This window comes from Carcharhinus amblyrhynchos, chromosome 34 (genome assembly GCF_965287045.1).
Source record: "Carcharhinus amblyrhynchos chromosome 34, sCarAmb.v2.hapA, whole genome shotgun sequence".
NCBI lineage: Eukaryota > Metazoa > Chordata > Chondrichthyes > Carcharhiniformes > Carcharhinidae > Carcharhinus > Carcharhinus amblyrhynchos.
The window spans coordinates 2,594,236-2,611,656 of NC_137357.1; the positions used below are offsets into that span (position 1 = coordinate 2,594,236).

At 46.9% G+C, this 17,421-nt stretch overlaps 1 protein-coding gene across 2 annotated transcripts in view; it reads right to left on the bottom strand.

Annotated features, from left to right (window-relative positions):
• The window catches only part of LOC145361341 (uncharacterized), a 126,303-nt gene that overhangs the window by 68,373 nt on the left and 40,509 nt on the right, over positions 1–17,421 (bottom strand). The window contains exon 1 of one of the 2 annotated variants that reach the window (XM_080217011.1): positions 15,120–15,153. The exons of the other annotated variant lie outside the window; for it this stretch is intronic. The gene's annotated coding sequence lies outside the window, so the exon portion shown is untranslated. Of the gene's footprint in view, positions 1–15,119; positions 15,154–17,421 lie in introns of those variants that run through there. 2 annotated transcript variants of the gene reach the window in all.

Here is a 17,421-nt window from a genome sequence, read left to right on the forward strand (position 1 = left end):
GCCATGCTAAATTGCCCCTTAGTGTCCAAAAATGTGCAGGTTAGATGGATTGGCCATGCTAAATTGCCCCTTAGTGCCCAAAGATGTGTAGGTTAGGGCTATTGGCCATGTTAAATTGCCCCTTAGTGTCCAAAGATGTGTAGATTAGGGCTATTGGCCATGTTAAATTGCCCCTTAGTGTCCAAAAATGTGCAGGTTAGATGGATTGGCCATGCTAAATTGCCCCTTAGTGCCCAAAGATGTGTAGGTTAGGGCTATTGGCCATGTTAAATTGCCCCTTAGTGTCCAAAGATGTGTAGATTAGGGCTATTGGCCATGTTAAATTGCCCCTTAGTGTCCAAAGATGTGCAGGTTAGGTGGATTGGCCATGCTAAATTGCCCCTTAGTGTCCAAAGATGTGCAGGTTAGGTGGATTGGCCATGCTAAATTGCCCCTTAGTGTCCAAAGATGTGCAGGTTAGACAGATTGGCCATGCTAAATTGCCCCTTAGTGTCCAAAGATGTGCAGGTTAGGTGGATTGGCCATGTTAAATTGCCCCTTAGTGTCCAAAGATGTGCAGGTTAGGTGGATTGGCCATGCTAAATTGTCCCTTAGTGTCCAAAGATGTGCAGGTTAGGTGGATTGGCCATGCTAAATTGTCCCTTAGTGTCCAAAGATGTGCAGGTTAGGTGGATTGGGCATACTAAATTGCCCCTTAATGTCAGGGGGCACTAGCTGGGGTAAAGGCATGGTGTTATGGAGATAGGGCCTGGGTTGGATTCTGGTCAGTGCAGGCTCAATGGGCCGAATGGCCTCCTTCTGCACTATAGAACCCAAAATATTCCCAAAAAATATTTTTGATTAGTGTCACAAGTAGGCTTACATTAACATCGCAATGAAGTTACTGTGAAAACCCCCTAGTTGCCATATTCCGGCCCCTGTTCAGGTTACACTGAGGGAGAATTTAGCACCTAGCCAGCACGTCTTTCAGAGTGAGGGAGGAAACCCGCGCAGATACAGTGGCACAGTGGTTAGCACCCATGGGCAACACAGTGGTACAGTGGGTTAGCACTGCTGCCTCACAGCGCCAGGGCTCTGGGTTCAATTCCGGCCTTGAGTCACTGTGGAGTTTGCGCGCTCTCCCCGTGTCTGCATGGGTTTCCTCCGGGTGCTCCGGTTTCCTCCCACAGTCCAAAGCTGTGCGGTGTGATTGGCCATGATAGTATCACGGGATTAGCAGGGTAAACATGTGGGGTTAGGGGAGTAGGATCTGGATGGGATTGAGGTCAGTGCAGACTTGATGGGCTGAACGGCCTCCTTTTGCACTGTAGGGATTCTACGAGACGCAGAGGGGAGAACGTGCAGGCTCCACACAGACAGTGACATCAACCAGGAATCGATCCCAGGTCCCTGGTGCTGGGAGGCAGCAGGTCTAACCACTGCGCCTCCTGACATTCCACATTCCAAACATTCCTCTTGGGATTTTTTCCTCTCTTTAATTAGCTTGCGAGAAATCTGGGACTGTAAATCACACCATGTCCACAGGCAGGCAGTGGCCTCGTGGTATTAACACTGGACTGTTAATCCAGAAACTCAGCTAATGTTCTGGGGATCCGGGTTCGAATCCCGCCACGGCAGATGGTGGAATTTGAATTCAATAAAAAAAATCTGGAATTAAGAATCTACTGGTGACCCATTGTCAGAAAAACCCATCTGGTTCCCTTCGGGGAAGGAAATCTGCCGTCCTTACCCCGGTCTGGCCTACATATGACTCCAGAGCAATGTGGTTGACTCTCAACTGCCCTCCGAGGGCAACTAGGGATGGGCAATAAATGCCGGCCCAGCCAGTGATACCCATGTCCCACTAATGAACAAAAACAAAACAGGGCAGCACGCTGGCACAGTGGGTTAGCACTGCTGCCTCACAGCGCCAGGGACCTGGGTTCGATTCCCGGCTTGGGTCACTGTCTGTGTGGAGTCTGCACGTTCTCCCTGTGTCTGCGTGGGTTTCCTCCGGCTGCTCCTGTTTCCTTCCACAGCCCAAAGATGTGTAGGTTAGGTGGATTGGCCATGCTAAATCGCCCCCTAGTGTCCAAAGATGTGCAGGTTAGGTGGATTGGCCATGCTAAATTGTCCCTTAGTGTCCAAAGATGCGTAGGTTAGGTGGATTGGCCATGCTAAATTGCCCCTTAGTGTCCAAAGATGTGTAGGTTAGGTGGATTGGCCATGCTAAATTGCCCCTTAGTGTCCAAAGATGTGTAGGTTAGGTGGATTGGCCATGCTAAATTGTCCCTTAGTGTCCAAAGATGCGTAGGTTAGGTGGATTGGCCATGCTAAATTGCCCCTTAGTGTCCAAAGATGTGTAGGTTAGGTGGATTGGCCATGCTAAATTGCCCCTTAGTGTCCAAAGATGTGCAGGTTAGGTGGATTGGCCATGCTAAATTGCTCCTTAATGTCCAAAGATGTGCAGGTTAGATGGATTGGCCATGCTAAATTGCCCCTTAGTGTCCCAAAGATGTGCAGGTTAGGTGGATTGGCCATGCTAAATTGCCCCTTAGTGTCCCAAAGATGTGCAGGTTAGGTGGATTGGCCATGTTAAATTGTCCCTTAGTGTCCAAAGATGTGTAGGTTAGGTGGATTGGCCATGCTAAATTGCTCCTTAATGTCCAAAGATGTGCAGGTTAGATGGATTGGCCATGCTAAATTGCTCCTTAATGTCCAAAGATGTGCAGGTTAGGTGGATTGGCCATGTAAATCGCCCCCTAGTGTCCAAAGATGCGTAGGGTTAGGGATCAGCCAGGGTAAATTGTCCCTTAGTGTTCCAAGATATGTAGTTTATGGGGATTAGTCGGGTAAGGATGGAACCTGTGGGATGCTCTTTTGGAGAGTCAGTGCAGACTCAATGGGCCGAATGGCCTCCTTTTGCATCGCTGGGTTTTGTGATTCTGTGACTCTTTATTTGTAACTCATTAAGCTAACTCCACGTTACCTTTGTCCTGTGGACTAAGGGGCAGAAAGAAACACAAGGCTAGAACAGTTAAATACTGAGGTGTTTATTGAAGGTGTGCACTCTTTCAGAGTCAGGTCTGAGAACCCCCCACGCCCCCCCCCCCCAGTGGGTGGAAGTAATAGGGTCACCTGACCTGTACTCTTAAAGGGCCAGTCCACTTTTCATCATCTATTGGCAATTCTGTGCCAGCTGCCTAAATCCCGCACCACTCTTCACTTCCAATTTTCAAGGGTGTGATCACCAGTACAAACATCTCCCTCTTTCAACCCAACCTTCACAGAGACTTTTTGCTAAGTTAAAGGCACGTTGCAAATGTAAGTTGATTGTTGTCAGCAGAGGGATCTGGGTGTCCGAGGGCATGGATTACAGAAGGTTAATCTGCCGGTACAGCTAACAGAATGTGCCAGGGTCAGTGCCAGGATGTGCATTCCAGATTCCCACCACCCTCTGAGTGATTTTTTTTTTCTCAAATCCATTCTGAATCTGCTGCCCCTCACCCTAAAACTCTGACCCCCTCGTGACTGGCCCCTCAATGGGAACAGCTGCTCCCTGTCCATAGACCTCATAGTCTTATACACCTCAATCATGTCCCCCCCCCCTCAACCTTCCACAGTCCATTAAAAAAATAATGGCGTCGTGCTATTATTGCTAAATTATTAATCCAGAAACTCTAACGCTCCGGGGGACCTGGGTTCAAATCCTGCCACAGCAGATGGTGGAATTTGAATTCAATAAAAAATGTCTGGAATTAAGAATCTACTGATGAAACCATTGTCGGAAAAACCCATCTGGTTCCCTTTAGGGAAGGAAATCTGCCGTCCTTACCCCGGTCTGGCCGACATGTGACTCCAGAGCCACAGCAATGTGGGTGACACTTAAAGCACACCCTCTGAATTTTTTTTAATATTCATTCATGGGCGTCGCTGTCTGGACAACATTTATTGGGCTGTACGGTGGCACAGTGGTTAGCACTGCTGCCTCACCGCTCCAGAGGCCCGGGTTCGATTCCGGCCTTGGGTCAATGTCTGTGTGGAGTCTGCACATTCTCCCCATAGCTGCGTGGGTTTCCTCCGGGTGCTCCTCTTTCCTCCAACAGTCCAAAGATGTGTGGGTTAGGTGCATTGGGTGTGCTGAATTGCTCCTTAATGTCCCAGGATCTGTAGGTTGGAGGGATTAGTAGGGTAAATATGTGGGGTTACAGGGTTAGGGCCTGGGTGGGATGTTGTCAGTGCAGACTCGATGGGCCGAATGGCCTCGTTCTGCACTGTAGGGATTCTATGATCGATGATTTTATGATTCCCTAGTTGCCCTTGAAGGGTCGAGCAAGCCAATCAGTTAACTGCACCACCTTCTCAAGGGGCAACTAGGGATGGGCAATAAATGCTGGCCAGCCAGCGACACCCATGTCTCAGGAATGAATTAAAAAAAGCCCTAACGCTAAACTTGGGGTGCTAATTCCAAGTTATGACGATACACAGTCTCCGAGCTGCGACAATCTCACACCTATTCACTTTCCCATAAAGGGCCGTGTGAAACCAGGATGACAAAGAGTGTGCCTTGGGCCTGGAGCATATTCTAAATGTTCAGAGAGCATTCAACCCTCCAGAAAGGTTTTTAACTGGATGTAGAGAAGATAAGGTGGTTGTAGAGAGTTGTTTTTCAAACTGGAGGCCTGTGACCAGCGGTGTGCTTCAGGGATCAGTGCTGGGCCCACTGTTATTTATCATTTATATTAATGATTTGGATGAGAATGTAGGAGGCATGGTTAGTAGACGACATCAAGATTAGTGGCACAGTGGACAGTGAAGAGGATTATCTAGAATTGCAAAGTGATCTTGATCAATTGGGCCAGTGGGCTGAGGAATGGCAGATGGAGTTTAATTTAGATAAATGGGAGGTGATGCATTTTGGTAGATCGAACCAGGGCAGGACTTACTCAGTTAATGATAGGGCATCGGGGAGAGTTACAGAACAAAGAGATCTCGGGATACAGGTTCATAGCTCCTTGAAAGTGGAGTCACAGGTGGACAGAGTGGTGAAGAAAGGCATTTGACATGCTTGGTTTCATCGGTCAGAACATTGAATACAGGAGTTGGGACGTCTTGTTGAAGTTGCACAAGACATTGGTAAGGCCACACTTGGAATACTGTGTGCTATTCTGCTCACCCGATTATAGAAAGGATATTATTAAACTAGAAAGAGTGCAGAAAAGATTTACTAGGATGCTACTGGACTTGACGGTTTGTGTTATAAAGAGAGGCTGGATAGACTGTTTACCCTGGAGCGTAGGAGGCTTAGGGGTGATCTTATAGAGGTCTATAAAATAATGAGGGGCACAGATCAGCTAGATAGTCAGTATCTTTTCCCAAAGGTAGGGGAGTCTAAAACTAGAGGGCAGAGGTTTAAGGTGAGAGGGGAGAGATACAAAACAGTCCGGGGGGCAATTTTTTTCACACAGAGGGTGGTGAGTGTCTGGAACAAGCTGCCAGAGGTAGTAATAGAGGCGGGAACAATTTTGTCTTTTGAAAAGCATTTAGATATTTACATGGGTAAGATGGGTATTTGTCCCATAATCCCTCGATGGGGCAAATGTGGGCAATTCGGGCTGGCTTAGGGGTTTAAAAAGGGGACAGCATGGACAAGTTGGGCCAAAGGGCCTGTTTCCACGCTGTAAACCTCTATGACTCTGTGACTCGATGAGAGAAGTCTAAATGTGCAGGCACAGAACTCCCTTCTCAAAAGGGATATCCAAGTTGCCACTAGGAGGCGACCAAGTACCATGAAGCTGTTTACTAACCGACAGCAACTAGACTTAGGAAGGAGGACAAGAACTCTGTTAAATAGTCACAGAATTTTGTCACAGAAACTTGCAAAGCACAAAACAAAATCAGAAGAGAATGAGAGTTGTATTGAACTTTGGTGAGGTCACAGCCATTTTTGATTTCACTTATTATTGTCACATTTACTGGGATACAGTGAAAAGTATTGTTTGATTTATTATTGTCACGAGTGTATGGTGTCGAAATTTGCTGATGACACCAAGATTGGGGGAACGGCAAATTGTGCGGAGGGTGTGGAGAGTCTGCAGAAGGATCTAGATAGGCTGGGCGAATGGGCCAGGAAATGGCAAATGGAATTTAGTGTTGGCAAGTGCGAGGTGGTCCACTTTGGTAGGAATAATGGTAGGAAGGACTATTACTTACGTGGCGAAAAACTGCAGCAGGCGACGGTGCAGAGGGACCTCGGGGTCCTTGTGCATGAGTCGCAAAAACCCAGCTTGCAGGTGCAGCAGGTGATCAGGAAGGCGAATGGGATGCTGGCCTTCATAGCGAGGGGGATTGAATATAAAAGTAGGGAGGTCTTGCTGCAGCTGTATAGGGCACTGGTGAGGCCGCAGCTGGAGTGCTGTGTGCAGTTTTGGTCGCCGCACTTACGCAAGGATATTTTGGCCTTGGAGGGAGTGCAGAGGAGGTTCACTAGGCTGATACCGGAGTTGAGGGGGTTGAGCTATGAGGAGAGGCTGAATAAACTAGGCTTGTACTCGTTAGAGTTTAGAAGAATGAGGGGAGATCTCATTGAGACATATAAGATGATGAATGGGATGGATAGGATAGAGGTGGAGAGGCTCTTCCCGCTTAGAAAGGACAGTAGGACTAGGGGACACAGCCTCAAGATAAAGGGGGGGCAGTTTAGAACGGAGTTGAGGAGGAACTTCTTCACTCAAAGGGTGGTGAACCTCTGGAATTCTCTGCCCGTTGAAGTGGTGGAGGCTGCCTCGCTAAATATTTTTAAGACGCGGGTTGATGGGTTTTTGATAAGCGAGGGGATTAAGGGTTATGGGGAGAGGGCGGGAATGTGGAACTGAGCCACGACAGATCAGCCATGATCTTATTGAATGGCGGGGCAGGCTCGAAGGGCTAGATGGCCTACTCCTGCTCCTATTTCTTATGTTCTTATGTACTGGGATACAGTGAAAAGTATTGTTTGATTTATTATTGTCACGTGTATTGGGATACAGTGAAAAGTATTGTTTGATTTATTATTGTCACGTACTGGGATACAGTGAAAAGTATGGTTTGATTTATTATTGTCACATGTATTGGGATACAGTGAAAAGTATTGTTTGATTTATTATTGTCACATAGAACATAGAACATAGAACATTACAGCGCAGAACAGGCCCTTCGGCCCACGATGTTGTGCCGACCAGTTAAAAAACAATGACCCTCTAACCTAAACCAATCCCTTTCCATCCATAAACATATCCACGGATCTCTTAAACGCCCCCAAACTAGGCGTATTTACAACTGCAGCAGGCAGGGCATTCCAATCCCGCACCATCCTCTGGGTAAAGAAACTACCCCTGACATCCGTCCTATAACTAACCCCCCTTAATTTAAAGCCATGCCCCCTCGTGCTAGCTTTCTCCATCTGAGGAAAAAGGCTATCAATGTCCACCCTATCTAAACCTCTAATCATCTTATATGTTTCAATAAGGTCCCCTCTTAGCCGCCTTCTTTCTAACGAAAACAACCTCAAATTCCTCAGTCTCTCCTCATAGGACCTTCCCTCCATACCAGGCAACATCCTGGTAAACCTCCTCTGCACCCTCTCCAAAGCCTCCACATCCTTCCTATAATGTGGGGACCAGAACTGCACACAATACTCCAAGTGCGGCCGCACCAGAGTTGTGTACAGTTGCAACATGACGCTGCGACTCCTAAATTCAATCCCCCTACCAATAAACGCCAAGACACCGTATGCCTTCTTAACAACCTTATCTACTTGATTCCCAACTTTCAGGGATCTATGTACACATACACCTAGATCCCTCTGTACATCCACACTATTCAGAGTCCTCCCGTTAGCCCTATACTCTACACATCTGTTATTCCTGCCAAAGTGAATTACCTCACACTTCTCCGCATTAAACTCCATCCGCCACCTCGCGGCCCAGCTCTGCAACCTGTCCAAGTCTCCCTGCAAACTATGACACCCTTCCTCACTATCTACCACACCTCCGACTTTGGTGTCATCAGCAAATTTACTAATCCACCCAACTATACCCTCATCCAGGTCATCAATAAAAATTACAAACAGCAGTGGCCCCAAAACAGATCCCTGAGGCACACCACTCGTAACCGAACTCCATGACGAATACTTTCCATCAACCACCACCCTCTGTCTCCTATCCGCCAGCCAATTCCTGATCCAATTACCTAGATTACCCCCAATCCCATACATCTGCATTTTCTGCAGAAGCCTTCCATGGTGAACCTTATCAAACACCTTACTAAAGTCCATATATACCACGTCAACTGCCTTACCCCTATCCACCTCTTTGGTCACTTTCTCAAAAAACTCAATAAGGTTAGTAAGGCATGACCTTCCCGCCACAAAACCATGCTGACTATCTCCAATCAATTCATTACTCTCCAAATAACTATAAATCCTATCCCTAATAAGTTTTTCTAAAACCTTGCCCACAACAGAAGTAAGACTCACCGGTCTGTAATTCCCAGGGAAGTCTCTGTTCCCCTTGTTAAACAATGGGACAACATTCGCTATCCTCCAATCTTCCGGCACTATACCTGAGACCAACGACGACCTGAAGATCAGAGCCAGAGGCTCTGCAATCGCCTCTCTTGCCTCGCAGAGAATCCTAGGATAAACCCCGTCTGGCCCAGGGGACTTATCTATTTTCAAACCCTCAAGAATATCCAGCACATCCCCTTATCAACTGCAATACTGTCTAGTTTATACCCCTGTAACCCAGTGTTCTCCTCAGCTACATTTATGTCCCCCTGCGTGAACACCGAAGAGAAATATTGGTTCAATGCCTCTCCAATCTCTTCCGGTTCCACACACAACTTCCCTCTGCTGTCTGTAACATGTATTGGGATACAGTGAAAAGTATTGTTTGATTTATTATTGTCACGTGTACTGGGATACAGTGAAAAGTATTGTTTGATTTATTATTGTCACGTGTATTGGGATACAGTGAAAAGTATTGTTTGATTTATTATTGTCACGTGTATTGGGATACAGTGAAAAGTATTGTTTGATTTATAGTTAATGCCCTCCATACCAGGCAACATCCTGATAAATTTTTTCTGTGCTCCCTCCATAGCCTCCACGTCCTTCTGGTAGAGAGGTGACCAGAACTGCACACAGTATTCCAAATGTGACCATATTCAATAAGGGAAGGAGGCAGGGAGTAGTAAACTATATATCAGTTGGTTTAACATCTGCTGTTGGGAAATAGGTCAAGTCCATTCGTAAGGAAGCAGTCAGAGGATATTTGGAAAGTCAAAACGCAATCAAAGTCATTGTGGTTTTGACTAATTTGTTAGAGTTCTTTGAAGATGTGGCAAGCCAAGGGGAGGTGATGGCCAGATGGTATTATTGCTAGACTATTAAGCCAGGGAACTCAGCTAATATTCTGGGTTCGAATCTCGCCACGGCAGATGGTGGAATTTGAATTCAATTCAACTAAAATTAAGAATCTACCGATGAAACCATTGTCAGAAAAACGCCCTTCTGGTTCACTAATGTCCTTTTGAGAAGGAAATCTGCCATCCTTACCCGGTCTGGCCTACATGTGACTCCAGAGCCACAGCAATGTGGTTGACTCTCAACTGCCCTCGGGCGACTAAGGATGGGCAATAAATACTGGCCCAGCCAGCGACACCCGTGTCCCATGGATGGATAAAATGAAAATGGATCAAAGCAAGTTACTGCAGGTGCTGGAATCGGAAACCAAAATGCTGGAAGATTCTGCATTTTCTCAAAATAAAAGTGAATATTCTGGAACCTGTAGATGTAGTATAACTGAAGTTCGGGAATGAGTTTGACAAGGTGCCACACGGAAGGTTAATAATCACAAGGGGTTAAGGAGCAGCAGGGTGGCACAGTGGTTAGCACTGCTGCCTCACAGCGCCAGGGACCCGGCCTCGGGTCACTGTGTGGAGGCTGCACGTTCTCCCCATGTCTGCGTGGGTTTCCTCCGGGTGCTCCGGTTTCCTCCCACAGTCCCAAGATGTGCAGGTTAGGTGGATTGGCCGTGCTAAATTGACTCTTAATGTCAGGGGGATTAGCAGGGTAAATATGTGGGGTTACGGGAAGAGGGCCTGGGTGGGATTGTGGTTGGTGCAGACTCAACGGGCCAAATGGCCTGCTTCTGCATTAGGGATTCTATGATTAGCTTGGATAGAGGACTGGTGAGATGGCAGAGAGTTGGAGTAAATGGGTCTTTTTCTGGATGGCAAGACGCAACTAGTGGGAGGGGCCGCAGGGGTCAGTCCTTGCACCCCCAACTATTTACAATCTATGTTAATGAATTGGAGCCAGGGATAGCAGGTTCAATAGCCAAATGGCACTAACATAGTAAAGTTGCAATGAGGAACTAAGAAATTGAAAACACATTTAAATGAGCTGGCCAATTTGTGGATAACACGGCTAAGCGTGAGGTTACCCATTTTGGTTGGAAACGTGGAAAGGTAATTTATATCTCAATGGAGAGAGACTTTGGTGCATCTCAGTGCAGAGGGATCTGGGTGTCCTTGGGGGTGAGTCGCAGGTAACTACTGTGCAGGGACAAAGAAAGCAAATGGAATTTTTTGCATTTATAGCGAGTATGAAAGTAAGGAAGTGTTGCTGCAGTTATACAAGGCATTGGTGAGGCCGCACCTGGAGTATTGTGCAGAGTTTTAGTCTCCCTATTTGAGGAAGGATGTCGTGAAATTAGAGACAGTTCAGAGGAGGTTCACTAGATTGAGTTTATTTATTAGTGTCACAATTAGGTTTGCAACAAAGCTACTGTGAAAATTCTCTAGTCGCCACACTCCTGTTCGGCTTACGCTGAGGGAGAATTTAGCACCTAATCAGCACGTCTTTCGGACTGTGGGAGGAAACCGGAGCACCCGGAGGAAACCCACGCAGACACGGGGAGAACATGCAGGCTCTGCACAGACAGTGACCAAAGCCACGGCCAATGCATCTAACCTGTACATCTTTGGAGTGTGGGAGGAAACTGGAGCACCCGGAGGAAACCCGGGAGAACATGCAGGCTCCACACAGACAAGCTGGGAATCGAACCCGGGTCCCTGGCACTCTGAGACAGCAGTGCTAACCACTGTGCTACTGTGATGCTCCACTCGTTCCAGGGATTAAGAATTGTCTTGTAAAAGAGACTGAGCAGTTTAGGCATCCACTCTCTAGAATTGAGAAGAATGAGGGGAGAGGAACAGAGAATAAGGATGGCACAGTGGTTAGCACTGCTGCCTCACAGTGCCAGGGATGTGGGTTCGATTCCTGGCTTGGCTCACTATCTGTGCACATTTTGCACATTCCCCCTGTGTCTGTGTGGGTTTCCTCCCATATTTCAAAGATGTGCAGGTTAGGTGGATTGGCCATGCTAAATTACCCCTTAGAGTCCAAAGATGTGTAGGTTAGGTGGATTGGCCATGTTAAATTGACCCTTAGTGTCCAAAGATGTATGGGTTAGGTGGATTGGCCATGCTAAATTACCCCTTAGTGTCCAAAGATGTGCAGGTTAAGTGGATTGACCATGCTAAATTGTCCCTTACTGTCCAAAGATGTACAGGTTAGGTGGATTGGCCATGCTAAATTGCCTCTTAGTGTCCAAAGATGTACAGGTTAGGTGGATTGGCCATGCTAAATTGCCTCTTAGTGTCCAAAGATGTACAGGTTAGGTGGGTTGGCCATGCTAAATTGCCTCTTAGTGTCCAATATGTGTAGGTTAGGTGGATTGGCCATGCTAAATTGTCCCTTAGTGTCCAAAGATGTACAGGTTAGGTGGGTTGGCCATGCTAAATTGCCTCTTAGTGTCCAATATGTGTAGGTTAGGTGGATTGGCCATGCTAAATTGTCCCTTAGTGTCAGGGGGGCTAGCTCAGGTAAATGCCTGGGGTTACAGGAATAGGGCCTGGATGGGATTGTGGTCAGTGTAAACTCGATGGGCCTCCTTCTGCACTATAGGATTCTATGGTCTAATTGAGATGTACAGGATGCTAAGCGGGGTGGTGCGGGAGGAGGAGGGGGGGTGGTTGATAAAGTAGATGTGAAGAGGATGTTTCCTCTCGTGGGGAAATTTAAAACAAGAGGTTCTAGTTTTGGGATAAGGGGAATGGAGATTTGGAACAGACATGAGGAGAAGCTATTTTTCCCAAAGGGTTATGAGTCTCACCCAAAGTGCATTGGATGGTGGGACACTGAGTAAATTTTAGGGGGAGGGGATAGATCGAGTTTGTATGGGATGAAGGGTTCTGTGGAAAGTGGAGTTGGAGCCTGGACGTGACCAGCCATGCTTGGGGTGAGCGGTGGAGCAGGCCTAAGGGGCCAAATGGCCTCCTCCTGTTCCCCCCCAACCCCCAGCAGGCGCTGTGGTGTGGTTAGATTTTCCCCTGGAGCAGTGCCTGTGTGTACTTGTGCGAGTCTGCGAAGAGGAAACATCTCAGATCATGCAGCCTGTCACAGTTCTCCACATCCTGTCGCCCTCGGCAGTGACGGGACTCGCAAGGCGGAGGAATCACGGTTATCCCAAAATAACTGAGTGAGTCAGACAGTGGAGAGGAAGTTTAGAAATCCATTGCAAAGCAAGCCCAGGATATTGAAATAAAGTGAATTCCTTGTAGAGTTGTGAATTTCCATGAATTTATTCATAAGGATGATAAAGCCATTTTGCAACATTTGGGGGTGACTTCACACATCACGCACCTGGTGTCCATTTCAAATATTCGATCTCTTATTTTCTATTACATTGTCTGTTCAACACCAGTCATGCACAGGTTTTCATCACATTATCAAATTCCTACAATGCAGAACGAGGCCATTTGGCCCATCAAGCCTGTGCTGACAACAGTCCCAACCAGGCTGTCTCCGCATAGTCCCACGTATTTACCCTCCCAATCTCCCTGATTTAGGAGCAATTTAGCATGGCCGATCCACCTAACCAGCACACCTTTGGACACTAAGGGATAATTTAACATGGCCAATCCACCTTAGCCAAGCATCTTTGGACACTAAGGGACAATTTAGCATGGCCAATCCACCTAACCTACACATCTTTGGACACTAAGGGACAATTTAGCATGGCCAATCCACCTAACCTACACATCTTTGGACACTAAGGGACAATTTAGCATGGCCAATCCACCTAACCTACACATCTTTGGACACTAAGGGACAATTTAGCATGGCCAATCCACCTAACCTACACATCTTTGGACACTAAGGGACAATTTAGCATGGCCAATCCACCTAACCTGCACATCTTTGGACACTAAGGGACAATTTAGCATGGCCAATCCACCTAACCTACACATCTTTGGACACTAAGGGACAATTTAGCATGGCCAATCCACCTAACCTACACATCTTTGGACACTAAGGGACAATTTAGCGTGGCCAATCCACCTAACCTGCACATCTTTGGACTGTGGGAGGAAACCGGAGCAGACACGGGGCAGAACGCGCAGACTCCACACAGAAAGCGACCCAAGGCTGAAATCGAACCCGGGTCTTGGTGCTGTGAGTGCTAACCACTGTGCCACTGTGCTACCCAGGTAATCTCAATTTTATTTCAATTTTAGTTGTAAAAAAGGCAATATTTATCCAGTGAATCCTGTTCTGACCAAGACAACAAAGGGTTGTGAATGTAGCCCAGTCCATCATGCAAACCAGCGTCCCATCCATTGACTCTGTCTACACTTCCCGCTGCCTCGGGTAAAGCAGCCAGTATAATTAAGGACCCCACACACCCCAGACATTCTCTCTTCCACCTTCTTCTGTCAGGAAAAAGATACAGAAATCTGAAAACACATATCATCCGACTCAAGAACAGCTTCTTCCCTGCTGCCACCGGACTTTTGAATGGACTTACCTCGCATTAAGTTGATCTTTCTCGACACGCTAGCTATGACTGTAACACTACATTCTGCACCCTCTCCTCTACTTCTCTCCTAAGTACTCTATGAATGGTATGCTTTGTCAGTATAGCACGCAAGAAACAACACTTTTCACTGTATCCCAATACACGTGACAATAATAAATCAAACAATACTTTTCACTGTATCCCAGTACACGTGACAATAATAAATCAAACAATACTTTTCACTGTATCCCAGTACACATGACAATAATAAATCAAACAATACTTTTCACTGTATCCCAATACACGTGACAATAATAAATCAAATCAAAATCAAAGCAGGAACTGTGTGCAGTTCTGGTCAGCACATTATAGGAAGGGTGTGATGGCACTGGAGGGGGTGCAGAGGACAGTCACCAGGATGCTGCCTGGGATGGAGTGTTTAAATTATGAGAGGTTGGGTAGATTTGGGTTGTTTTCATTGGAGCAGAGAAGACTGAGGGGGTGAGCTGATTACAAGATTATGAGGGACATGGACAGAGTGGATAGGGAGCAGCTGTTCCCCTCAGTTGAAGGGTCAGTCACGAGGGGACAGAGGTTTAGGGAGGGATTTGAGGAAGAACTTTTTTACCCAGAGGGTGGTGAGGGTCTGGAATGCGCTGCCTGGGAGGGTGGGGGAGGCCTCACATCCTTTAAAAAGTACCTGGATGAGCACTAGGCACATCGTAACACTCAGGGCAATGGGCCCAGTGCTGGCAAGTGGGACTTGGTGGGAGTTCAGGTGTTTCTCATGTGTCAGTATAGACTTGATGGGCTGACGGGCCAGTTCTGCACTGCATGATTCTGTCATTTCTTGTCAAGTGTAAACCTAACATTTAAACAACTGGTAAGGACTGAGTGATGCAGAGGATCAGGAAATGGTTCTTGATCTGTGCAGTCCAGGTTTAACTCCAGCAGTTTACCTGCTCGTTGCTAAGATTCTGTGGGCGGGATTAAATGGCCTCGTTTGACCAAAAACCATTAAACCTCGTCCGAGGTCAACAGCCCCTCACCCTCTCCCATTCCCCTATCGGGCAGGACAGTTAAAGTCCAGCGTGTAACTTCCAAGATGGTTGGATTTTCCTTTCTTTAAGTTACTGTTAGGGGCCGGATCAGAAACTCCAAGGTGTATTATGAAATTAGATGGGAACTTTCTTTGATTTCAGCATTGGTGTGAGTGCAAAGTTATCCCTCACTTACCGAACACTGTCTCATTCTGGCTCTTTGTCATAGCTGTGAGTATCCAGTTCTCCCTTCCACTGTACCACTGTGGGTGGCATGGTGGGGCAGTGGTTAGCACCGCTGCCTCTCAGCTCCAGGGATCCAGGTTCGATTCCTGGCCTCGGGTCACTGTCTGTGTGGAGACTGCACATCCTTCCCGTGTCTGCGTGGGTTTCCTCCGGGTGCTCCAGGTTCCTCCCACATTCCAAAAGACGCGCTGGTTAGGTGCTAAATTCTCCCTCGGTGTACCCAAACAGGCACCAGAGTGTGGCAATGGGGGGATGTTCACAGTAACTTCATTGCAGTGTTAATGTCAGCCAACTTGCGCCACTAATAAGTAAAATAAATATTTTATTCCAGGACTTTTCCTCTCAACTGAATGGCCTTGCTGATATTGCTTTTTGAAAAAAATAGAGAAGTGGTTAGCACTGCTGCCTCACAGCACCAGGGACCCAGGTTCAATTCTAGCTTTGAGTCACTGTCTGTGTGGAGTTTGCACATTCTCCCTGTGTCTGCGTGGGTTTCCTCCGGGCGCTCCAGTTTCCTGCCACAGTCCAAAGATGTACGGGTTAGGTGGATTGGTCATGCTAAATTGCCCCTTAGTGTCCAAAGATGTACGTGTTAGGTGGATTGGCCATGCTAAATTGCCCCTTAGTGTCCAAAGATGTACGTGTTAGGTGGATTGGCCATGCTAAATTGTCCCTGAGTGTCCAAAGATGTACGTGTTAGGTGGATTGGTCATGCTAAATTGCCCCTTAGTGTCCAAAGATGTACGTGTTAGGTGGATTGGCCATGATAAATTGCCCCTAAGTGTCCAAAGATGCATAAATTAGGTGGATTGACCATGCTAAATTGCCCCTTAGTGTCCAAAGATGTGTAGGTTAGGGGGATTGGCCATGCTAAATTGATCCTCAGAGTCCAAAGATGTAAGTGTTAGGTGGATTGGCCATGCTAAATTGTCCCTTAGTGTCAGTGGGATTAGCAGGATAAATATTTTGGGTTTGGGGAATAGGGTCTGGGTGGGATTGTGGTCAGTGCAGGCTCATGGGCTGAATGGCCTCTTTTTGCACTGTGGGGATTCTTTGATTTACTGATCCCAATTTAGCATGGGTGTACTCTGCCTGCAGGGGCTGAGGCTGTCGTCACCAAATTGAAAGAATGGATGAAACCAAACAACAAAAAAGGTTTAATCTCTCATTGTTCAGAGGGGGTAAATCACCCCCCTCCTTCCAAAGTTCCCTGTACTCCATTTTTATTTTTCTCACTCTTGAAGGGAGTTATAAAGGGACAACATATTGTTAATTTGTTCTTCATTGCTAGAGGGATGGAGTTTAAAAACAGGGAGGTTATGTTGCAGCTGTATAAGGTGCTGGTGAGGCCACACCTGGAGTACTGTGTACAGTTTTGGGTCGCCTTACTTGAGAAAGGATATACTGGCACCGGAGGGGGTGCAGAGGAGATTCACTAGGTTGATTCCGGAGTTGAGAGGGTTGGTTTACGAGGAGAGACTGAGTAGTCTGGGACTCATTGGAATTCAGAAGAATGAGGGGAGATCTTATAGAAACATATAAGATTATGAAGGGAATAGATAAGATCGAAGCAGGGAAGTTGTTTCCACTGGTGGGTGAAACTAGAACTAGGGGACATGGCCTCAAAATAAGGGGGAGCAGATTTAGGACTGAGTTGAGGAGGAACTTCTTCACACAAAGGGTTGTGAGTCTGTGGAATTCCCTGCCCAGTTGAGGCTACCTCATTGAGGCAAGAATTAGATAGATTTTTGAACAATAAAGGAATTAAGGGTTATGGTGAGTGGGCAGGTAAGAAGAGCTGAGTCCACGAAAAGATCAGCCATGATCTTATTGAATAGTGGAGCAGGCTCGAGGGGACAGGTGGCCTACTCCTGCTCCTAGTTCTTATATTCTCACAAGATTATTTCAACAGACTCTTTCAAAGAGAAAGGGATCAAGTAACCTTGGCTTTGAGACTGGAACTCACGCTTCCTGTGGGAACTGCACGGGTTGGGGAGAGAGGTGGAGAGTATTGGTTACACGCCTGACTTATAGGAAGCTTAACACAAGTATCATCTGTGAATGAACTGGCAAGATGAGCTTCTGCGACGTCAAGACAAGTATCAGATTTCAGCAGGCGAGAAGAGAGATGCCTTTTGAACAAGTGCCTTGGCCCAGAGCTCCATTCCAAACGCAGTGACAGAACGAAGAACACCGGTGATCCATACTTTTCCCGCTCATGAGGCAGTTTTCCCTGAGATCAGAGAATCATA